This window comes from Clupea harengus, chromosome 13 (genome assembly GCF_900700415.2).
Source record: "Clupea harengus chromosome 13, Ch_v2.0.2, whole genome shotgun sequence".
Classification (NCBI taxonomy): Eukaryota; Metazoa; Chordata; class Actinopteri; order Clupeiformes; family Clupeidae; genus Clupea; species Clupea harengus.
This window is the reverse complement of record NC_045164.1, coordinates 365,001-376,153: the sequence shown is the minus strand read 5'-3', so window position 1 is coordinate 376,153 and position 11,153 is coordinate 365,001.

Here is an 11,153-nt window from a genome sequence, read left to right as displayed (position 1 = left end):
GGGCCAGACAGTGGGTAGTGGGAACAAAACGGCCCAAATAAAGATTCAGTGGACAAATTAGTCGGAGGGGTCCCTGTGGTTGCACTGCAATTTAATGGGGTGCCTATCCACTGTCTCTTAGACACGGGATCACAAGTAACATTGATGAGGGAGAGTTTTTTCCAGGAACATTTTGGCCAGCAGGGGGCACTACTTGAAGACCCTTCAGCATGGTTGGCACTACAAGCAGCAAACGGCCTTGCGATTCCGTACCTGGGGTATGTACTGTTGGACGTGAAGGTGGGTGATGTGCTCTTCCCTGGCTGTGGCGTTGTAGTGTTAAAGATCATTGCTTGGCTAATACAAATGGTCTAGTGGGAACCAACATAATTAAGCATTGCTGGGATACACTGACCAAAGACAATCTGACTGTGCCCTCTTTGTCCAGTGAACGCTTTCAACAGCAGTCGTGGCGCAATGCCATGAGAGTATGTGCAAAGGAGGCCAGATTTGCAGCCAGCGATGGGTTTACAGGGTATGTACGCACTATTAACCGTTACCCTCTGGAAATTCCAGGACACAGTGAAGTCCTGGTGTGGGGCCGTACCAAGGCTGGCATTCAGAAACGGGATTACCAGTGCCTAGTGGAGCCCTTTGGGGAGTCTGATGTGCTCACCGCTCGAGCAGTATCAACGGTCAAGCAGGGAAGGTTACCCATCAGAGTGAGAAACATAAGCAGCACCCCGGTCTACCTACGACGCCACCAGAAGCTGGCTAAGGCATTTGTAGTGGAACCAGCAGACATTGTACAAGACACGGATGTGAGTATGTCCAGAGTGGGGGAACAGGTGGTACAGGTTAGCTTAACGCAAGTAAAACAAGACCTAAAGGACCGGCCCGCCCTAGTGGATGTTAACAACATTGATATCTCCCCAGCCCAAAGACTGAAATTACAGGAACTGTTACACAAGCATCAGGCTGTGTTCTCTTGTCATGACGAGGACTATGGGAAGACGAGCACCATACAGCATGTGATCCCAACAGGAGACGCCGCACCTGTGAGAGGACGCCACAGTCATGTGCCTCGCCACCTGTACCAGGAAGTGAAAACCCTCATTCAAGGTATGATTGATTCAAAGATTGTCAGACCAAGTACCAGCCCATGGGCATCTCCCATTGTGTTAGTTAGGAAGAAAGATGGGACTCTGAGATTTTGTGTGGATTACCGCAAGTTAAATCTATTGACACACAAAGATGCGTATCCCCTCCCTCGCATCGAAGAATCCCTTGCCAGCCTGACCAATGCTAAGTTTTTCAGTACTCTAGACTTGCACTCAGGATACTGGCAAGTCCAGATGGCTCCAAAAGATAGGGAGAAGACAGCATTTACTACTCCAATGGGACTATATGAATTTGATAGGATGGCGTTTGGTCTCTGTAATGCTCCGTCTACATTTCAGAGGCTTATGCAAACCTGTCTAGGAGATCAAAACCAAGAGTCTCTGCTGATTTATCTAGATGACGTTATTGTGTTTTCCCCTGACTTTGACACACATCTAACCCACTTGGATGTTATCTTCAGCAGACTAACTAGCCATGGACTCAAATTGAAACCTAGCAAGTGTTGCCTGCTGCGACAGGAGTCCAGTACTTGGGCCATCGGGTGTCAAACAAAGGGGTGTCTCCAGATCCTGACAAGGTGAAGTGTGTGCAGGGCTGGCCGACCCCCAGGACGGTAAAAGAACTGCGCTCATTTCTAGGCTTAGCGGGCTACTACCGCCGCTTTGTTAAAGACTTTGCCAAGATTGCCAGCCCCTTACATGAACTGCTAACAGGGCTAGGTCCAACACAGAGTAGTAAAAAGAGGCCTTCTCATGCCCTCACTGGCTGGAACCACACATGTGATGTAGCTTTTGCTACCCTAAAGGAGGCCTTAACCACTTCCCCCCATTTTAGCATTTGCTGATTTCACACTGCCTTTTGTACTCTATACAGATGCCAGCAACAGAGGCCTGGGGGCAGTGCTCGCCCAGGTGCAGGGGGGTAAGGAGCGAGTCATCGCTTTTGCTAGCCGGAGCCTGCATCCAACTGAAAGAAATGACAGTAACTACAGTTCTTTTAAATTAGAATTCCTCGCATTGAAGTGGGCCATCACAGAAAAGTTTGCAGAGTACCTAACGCCGGCACCCTTTGTAGTATACACAGACAATAACCCGCTTGTGCATCTCAACTCTGCTAAATTGGGTAGTCATGAACAGAGATGGGCGGCCCGCCTTGCCGGCTTTCAGTTTGAGATTAAGTATCGGCCAGGACGTAATAACCAGAGTGCAGATGCATTGTCCCGCTTTTCCCCCAGAGACAGCAGTCCCAGACCAGAGGGAAGAGCGAGAGGGACTGGAGATACTAGGCTTCCGGGAGGTTCAGCCGTCAACAGTGACTGCCCTGTGTGTGGGGGTGGGCTGGAGAACCAAGGAGCCTGATGACCAGGGGACTACAATGGAACAGGGTACCCCACTCCAGCCTGACAGAACATGGGCTCAGTGGAAGAGCCTACAAGAAAGCCCCCACTGTGGCAAAACTAGCTCCTTTAGTGCCAATCAGAACCTCAGCTCCCCTGGAACTGTTATCCATAGACTATCTGACTATAGGTCACCCAGAGGATCCCCATCATAATGTATTGGTAATGGTTGACCACTTTACTAAATATGCATGGGCTTCCTCCACTAGGGATCAGACAGCTGCGACAACAGCAAAGGTCCTGTGGCAGAAGGTAATCCAGCCTTTTGGCTCTCCCCGACGCTTGTTGTCTGATCAAGGTGCCAATTTTGAATCCCAGCTAATGAAAGATCTGTGTAGACTGTATGGAATAACTAAAAGTCATACCACGCCTTATCACCCAGCAGGAAATGGTGGGTGTGAGCGAGTTAATCGGACACTGTTGGGGCTGTTAGGAACCCTGGGAGAGGAGCGGCACCGCTGGCATGATCACCTGCAGGAGATGATCCAGGTGTACAACAACACAACCCACAGCGCCACAGGGTATACTCCCTACTATCTGCTGTTCGGTAGAACGGCTCCCTTTCCTCAGGACTGCCTGTTGGGAATACCAGATGAGACTGGCTGCGCGTCGTGGAGGACTGGGTAAAGTGCCATCAACAGCGTCTGAGGTATGCCTATGAGAAAGCAGGGAAGCACACAGACATTAAGAGAACCAGACAAAAACGACACTATGACCACAACGCTGAGAACTCTCCCCTATTGCCAGGCGAGCGGGTGATGATGAGAGACATGAGGGCAAGAGGCCGAGGTAAGCTGGCCGACAAGTGGGAGGTGGTGCCTTATATAGTGGAAAAACAAACTGATCCAGAACTGCCAGTCTATGTGGTTAGACCAGAGCAAGGGCAGGGAGCTGAGAAAGTCAGTGTGTTTACATGATGGTATAATTTTAATCTTTGCTTAGTCGGACTATGCTTTCTTTCGAGGGTAGGTGCTATTATCCCTCTCTATAGATCAAGCAGTTTCAAACCTTCAACATGCTTTTGATTGTGTACAGGATTCCCTAAAGTCCCTCAAATTGATGCTGAATGAGTCTAAGACTAAATTCATGATTTTCTCCAATGGTAGAAATAATGTCCCCTCCACCCATAAGATGTGCACCCGTTCTGGGACTAATATTGAGCAAGTTCCTTGCTATAAATACCTAGGTATCTGGCTAGATGATAGGCTGTTCATTTAAATCACATTTTTGACCTAGCTAAGAAGGTTAAAATTAAACTGGGTGCTCTTTATAGAATAAAGATCTTGTTTTACTTTTGAAAACCGAATGGAAATAGTGCAAACAACAATTTTGTCAGTTCTTGACTATGGTGACATTGTTTACATGTATGCTGCACCCTCTACCTTAAAACTCCTGGACTCTGTTTACCATAGTGCTATTCGCTTTGTTACAGGAGACGCTTTCAGGACCCACCACTGTAACTTATACAAGAATGTTGGTTGGTCCCCTCTAGCAGACAGGAGGGAAAAACACTGTCTTTTATTTGTTTATAAAGCCTTAGTGGGAAAACTGCCTAATTATCTCATGTCACTTTTAAAATTAAAATCCATCTGTCATAATACACGGTCACAGAGCCTCATCTCCCTTGAAATCCCCCTTACAAAAACTAATATAGGTAAAATAGCTTTTAAGTTCTTTGCTTCCCATAAATGGAACACTATTCAAGTGGAGTTGAAATTAACCAAGTATTTGTCTGTCAACCAATTTAAGAGCCTTTTAGATAATAAGGATGTGCCTCAATGCTGTTGTTTTAAATGATTCTCTGATTTAATTTTTTTACTTTATTTTTTTACGTTATTTTATTTATTTATTTTTTATACTTAATTTCTGAGTTGTTTAATGTGTTTTTTAATTTATTTTGTCTGTTTTGTTTTGTTATGGTTTGTTTATTTATTGTTCTTCTGTACTATGTAGCCTCAATCAGGGCATTGCTGCAAAAGAGCCCTGTGCTCAGTCAATTTCTCCCTGAATAAATAATGATGATGATGATCCCAATATACATGGCAGTGAATAAATCGAATCATTGGCCGAAAGCATGTCATATCCGATACGATAGGTGGCGCTGTTTTCATTACAACTAGTGGTGATACAGCCCTTTCCGCTTGACCTCTTCACCACTACCAATAACAACAACAGTTGATTGAGCATGAATCGCGTCTGTTCATCGGTCCAGAAATGCGTGTTGCCTCTTGGGTTGTTTGTTTGTTTGTTTGTTTCTGCCGGGCCGATGTGTTTATAAGTTACATTATTCAAAGGTGAAAGATAAAAGGCGAGAGAAACGCACGCACATTCACACACGCGCGCAAATAATGGGTTACAGCCTAAACGCATTGCCCTTCTGCCAGTTGCATCAAATTGTTTTAGTACTTCTTCGCTGTCGATTTCCAAATCTGTGTGAATATTCATGAGAGCAAGTCCAGTCAGTCTTTTCGTAGATAGATACAAGACCTTCAGGACGCAATGAATGTTTGGGTAGAAATTTGCCGAACTTTCCAGGGCTTGATAAAGTTCACTGCGTAACTCATTTAGCTGTTTCCAGCTCTGTATCTGCATCGTCAACGCTGGGCATTAGTTGTCTGTACTCCGATTTTATAGTTTCCCCATTTTAATAAATATGCGTTCATGATATATTTTTTTTCTTCTCGCGTAGCAGAAGGTACGCACAGTGCGTACGGCTGCATGCGCCACTGGAACTCTGTGCAATTAATACAATACATAATAGGCTAATTGATACAATATCTCCTCGTTTGAGTGTGGTTGTTTGAGTGCAATGGGAGTGTATGATCGATGTTGTCTATAAAGGTATTTAGGTAAAGGTATTTACGGGAAAATATCTCGATCCACCTGTCACGTCTCTGTCTTTAGAGGGCAGCGCCAAATAACCGAACAAAACTCAACTCACGCTTGCCTCACGGGCACAATACCACATTTCATCATATTTGATAAAATGAAGGACAAATTAGTTGTGAATAGTATCACCGAGTTTGACAGGTATTGGTCAGGTAATAGCCGAGTGACAGCTGATTTGCTTTCTGATTTGACAGTACTTATTCGTGGTTTTTTTCAGCGCCAGATAACTGAACACAACTAAACTCACAGCGTGCCTCGCGGCACACAATACCAAATTTCATCATATTTGATAGAATGAAGGACATATTAGTTGTGAATAGTATCACCGAGTTTGATAGGTATTGGTCAGGTAATAGCCGAGTGACAGCTGATTTGCTTTCTGATTTGACCAGTACTTATTCGTGGTTTTTTTCAGCGCCAGATAACTGAACACAACTAAACTCACGCGTGCCTCGCGGGCACAATACCCAATTTATCATTATTTGATAGATGAAGGACATATTAGTTGTGAATAGTATCACCGAGTTTGATAGGTATTGGTCAGGGGAGACGGCCCAGTGTTCGAAAGCCCGATATTCCGAAATCTCAATATTCCGAAAAAATAGTCCCCCTGGCAAAATTTAGAAATATTTTAAGTGGCACAAACACTCAAAAGCATTTTGTTTTGCACAGCAGAGCGGAGACGCTCACCGGCTATCACGCATGTATAACTTTTCCTAGGCAATATTTGTTAACTTAGCCGACTCATGGTTTTGAATATGGGGTAGGCTGACCACTCATGCAAAGGAAATCACCGGCAGATTGTCGCAGGACATTACGCAGATCTTGTCAAGCACTGACAAAGCATGCATGCGGTTGGCAATTCATACAAATATTTTTGTATTCATCGCGATGCAAATGCCATGTGTTTATAATAATATTTCTGAATTCAAGTTAATGCTTGTGAAATTAAAGGCATTTATATGTTTATGATTGTGTGATTCATTGGGATGTGCATGTGGCAATAGTGGTTCACGTTGCTGTACTTCACAATTTCGGAACAGCGGGCTGGTTGGAAAAAATGGGCTTTCGGAACATTGCCATGGAACCTTGGTCAGGTAATTGCCGAGTTGACAGCTGATTTGACAGTACTGCTGTTGTTTTAAGCAAATAAAATGTGGAACGTCCTTATACGTGTTTAAGGAGGGGTTGTAAAGGTGCTCATATCTTCAGACCTCTTCTGTTATGTTTGTTCATAATCAACAAGAATAAGCTTTTGAGACAGTCTGCAGGATATTCATAAAAAACCGTGTCATTAGTATGAACAGTTGAGACAACTTATCCCTCTTTCGTTTTCCGGGTCACGACCTGGCAGGGAGAGAGGGAGCATGCGCAAAGACGCAAAGTCCAGTTCCTTATCCAATTCACCGTTACATGCCGCAATAGTCGAACAATCAACTGGATCGGATCGAGTTATCCAGGGGTGTTAGTCCGACTATGTGCGGTCCGACTACGATCCGACTAAGGTGCTTACATGAAACGGATAATGCGATTTCAGTCCGACTACGGCAGTTATTCTAATCCATGTAACCACGGTCAGTGGTCCATCGGAACATGTTAAGGCCTTGCTCTTTTCCCCCTGTGGAGAGGGCAGCTGAAACCCCCAGAGCAGTTGGGGAGGACCCCTAGGCGTGGAGAAGCCACGAGACAGGCCCCGATCGACCCCCAGCCAGCAGAGACGAGTAGAGCCACGATGAGTTTCCCCCTCCACAGACACACACCCTCGGGCTGTAACCCGTCACCGCCATTATCTCACTCAACCCCACCCCCAACCTTTCGTTCATCTCCTCAGTGCAGCCATGGCTCCTAAGCCTGTGTTCCTCTAACTAAACTAGCAGGACAAGGTGCTGACAACACCACAGTCAACTAGCAGAGCTCTGTCTCTCGGTGTCTGTGTCTCTCGTGTCTGTGTCTTTTGGTGTCTGCGAGTCTCAGTCAGTCAGCAGCTCATCTCCGAGGGGTAGAGCATGTAGTGTCTCCTGTCAGGCGTTACCTCACTGAACAAGGAAACTGGCCTGATCTCAACTGCAGCTTTAAATACCAGCAGGACTTGTGTAGTTACTGTGCAGTCATGAGCGCATGTGAGTCGCGACACAGATTAACAATCAGTGGTTTTACATCTGATTGAGATACTTACTGTTCTGTTTTATTCAATGATAGTGAGTTGCTCTATGTGTCAGTCAGGTATTCATAGCTGCAAAAGCTTCTGAGACGAGCCTCTGTGTTTCTGTAACATGGTGTTTTGGGCCTGAGGGTTGTTTGCAGTGATTCACGGTGTGTTCTGAGTGGTGTGTAGTGTTTCACATGAGTGTAGTGGTGATTGGCACACTTTAAATGAGCACTGAGCACAAACCTTTTCTACCGCACGTGTGTAGCATGATCACTAATTAAGCACAGGTGCCCAGCATTATGCCACTCCCCTCCTTAGGTGTTTCCCATCACAATGTTCCTATTTATACCCGTGTCCACAAGCTAATGACAGTATTGTCTGACGCTGTGTCCATGTATTAAGGTTGGTGATCGCGATATTCTTTGGTGTGGGCTCTATACTTTCTCTGGGTTTCATTTAATTGTAATAGAGTATTGTCTGACGCTGTGTCCATGTATTAAGGTTGGACCAGAGGAGAGTTGCTTGCGGACTGTCGGCCATTGACCCTGTCCAAGCTGTGTCGTGTGTGTGAATGAGAATCAGAGAACCAGAAGAGCGTCTGGCTTAGCCGTGTCCCGGGAGAACGAGACTGACGCGCACGGTGCTGAAACCATACGAACCTACCTGGACACCCAGACAGACATTTGAACTTTGAGTGCTGGCACTACTTTTAGGAAGCGCATTTTAATGCTTTATATTTATTATCAATTCCCTGGAGTCGCTAAATAAATCTCTTTTATTATTAAGAACGGTGTTCTGATTTCTCTTGCACGTATTCTGAGCTTTGCGTCTGAGCCTCAACCTCCCTTTTAGGGTGTGTTACATTTCTATCTCACACTGATTGCAAGACACCAGACATCATACCCTCTGCCCGTTATTTGAGCGTGGTGCCCCCTTATCGACTATGTGACCTTGACATCCAGTAAAGCCCCCCCCCCCATCATTACCCTCTGATCCTGACTGTAAAGTGTGAAGCCTATGTTTCAATGGCCGTGCCCATTTCTTCTCGTGTTACAGGTGACCTTCTTGCACGTGCAGTGACATTCCATGCTCTTTGGCCCTGAAGCTGCATTTCATTTCACTGATTAGGCCTCGTCCCTCCCCACCAGGGAGGGGATGGCCTGACCTTTGCTCTGTCTAGACCTTTGATTCTGTCTTCTGATCAGAGGCTCACGTGATCCTGCGGCCTCCAGCTGGGGAAAAATACTGAGCCACTCAGAAAATCAGGAAACCGTTTACATGGTGTTATTTGCATATGTTTCTGTGTTCATATACTCTGCCGGTCAACTACTTACATTTTTGGAATGTGATCATAATTCCACGTTTTTGTAATTAAAAAAAAATGTGGTGAATGACAGCCTGTCTCACATGCACAAAAGTGAGACAAAATTTCACAAATTTGAAATTTGAAATGTATTGTTTGGAGGATAACCCCTTGAGATGCAGCATCTCATTTTCGAGGGGGTCCTAATCTTCATGATATGATCTGATGATATGGTGCATGCAACGCCTTCATAGGTGGTAGGAATGAAGAATGAAGAAGTAAACTAAAGTTGCTGTACGTTCCTCCTCCTGTGTGTATGTTGGAATGTATACCCGTGTTAGGTACAACACACAACAGTTGTTTTATCAGCTGGATCCGGATACTTTTAAACTAGCTTATAGCTGAAGTGCTGATGTTTGTTTGGAAAAGTCACCCCATGTGTGGACTCTTGTGTGTATATTTTCCCCCTTATGGGTGCACTCATATGTGGTTGCACTGCATGAACTTGCTGAACTCATGTAAGTGAACTGGAGAGCCGATAGCTGTATTACTGGAACAAGCCTCGCTCTCTCTCTGCCGCAGGGTTTAAGCTTACTGCAACTTTAACCCCCCCCCAAGAGGGTAAAGTGACATATGAGGCCAGGGATGCCTTGCACAACGATGGGGAGCTACACGTGTTGCTGTTGCGGCACTTCAAGGGCAATCTTTGACACACGAGTTATGTGCTCAGGGGTCATCAGGGACGCTGGGCTTTCCTGCCTGTGTGTATGTATGGAACCATCATGTGACTCAATACAAGGGGGGGGGGGGGGGGCTTAGATCCACAGCGCAATCTGTTCACACTTAGTAAATCTGCGGATAGCATATCCTCACCTGGTGAACACTGACGTCACGCGACGCAGTTTAGCTAATAAATCAACATTTTTGTGTTTCTTTTTGCTTTAGGACTCAAGTAAGTTGTGTGTGTGTGTGTGTGTGTGTGTGTGTGTGTGTGTGTGTGTGTGTGCGCGGAGTTCATGTATCTTGTGTCTGTATGCTGTGTGGATTCCCATGGGCTCCAGATGTAGACTCACAGTCTGCAGCCACTTAATTTCTCTGGTTGTCTCCCTGAAGGGGGGTTAAGTTTGTGTTTGTGTGTTGGTGTGTTTGTGTGTTTGTGTGTGTGTTTGTGTGTGTGTTTGTGTGTGTGTGTGCGTGTGTGTAGTTTTAAAGCGCAGGGAGTTACTCAGACAACACTGAGTTTTGTTGTAAAGGCCAGGCTGCACTGACACCTCATGAAGTTAGGCAGAAAAAGTCTGCCAACACATTTACACACGCACACACACATACACACACACACACACACACACAAACACATTTACAACACATTTACTGGGCTTCATTACATCAGGCAGTTTCCATGAACAACATGTTCAACACATGAACATGGTAGAAAACAAGCATGCATTTCATTCTGCTTTAACCCAGAGTGTGTGTGCGCTTGTAATCTCGAATCATGAAAAAGCACCACACTGTTTAACTGCAGTATAAAGAAGTGAATTGGATTGAGCCACAACGGTTTAGCATTACAGTAAAACTTTAAAGCCAGTCAGCAATGGCCGGAGGTCACACAAGAAAAGCAACCTTTATCAAAACGATGGGATAGAATATCTACACAGACGTCATGGTCAATGTTGTCAAAGCTGAGGTCAATGTAGACTATTTATCATTGATGTACACCATCCAGTATCTGCGCTTTATGCTCTTTTCCAGTAGGTTGCCAGGCTACCCAAGCCTGCAGGACCTAGCAGATCATTGTGGGCTTTGTTTGGGAACAACAAGAGTTAATAATAAAGTTCTTGTTGTGTGATCTTACTCTTTGGCCTGGGTCAGATGTCTTCGTGTTGTACTTACATACAGCATACAGGAGATAGGCCACAGCACATCACACGGCACCCTACTGACCTTCACACGCCACCACACCTTTTTTATTATCTTCCACACAATCCCTTGGAAAATGAGATGTATCAATTCATCTCCAAGCAGAAAAATGAAGATGACTGTGAGGATCTGTCGACTTTCAAAGTAATAATACGAGAAAATACAGAAAGGTATTTCCTGCCAAAAAGAAAAGCACCCTTTTCTACACACAATTGCTTTTAGCAATAAGAGAAGCTCTTGTGCTTGTGTAATTTCAATTTGTAATGTTGCTGACCTCAACATTTGCCTGTCTGCCAAGGATTTGCCAAATGTATATTATCCCAACCTGCTGTGTTGGCAAACACAGTGTTTTCAGATGCTGGGCTGTGCGTGGTGTGTGTGTGTGTGTATTATAT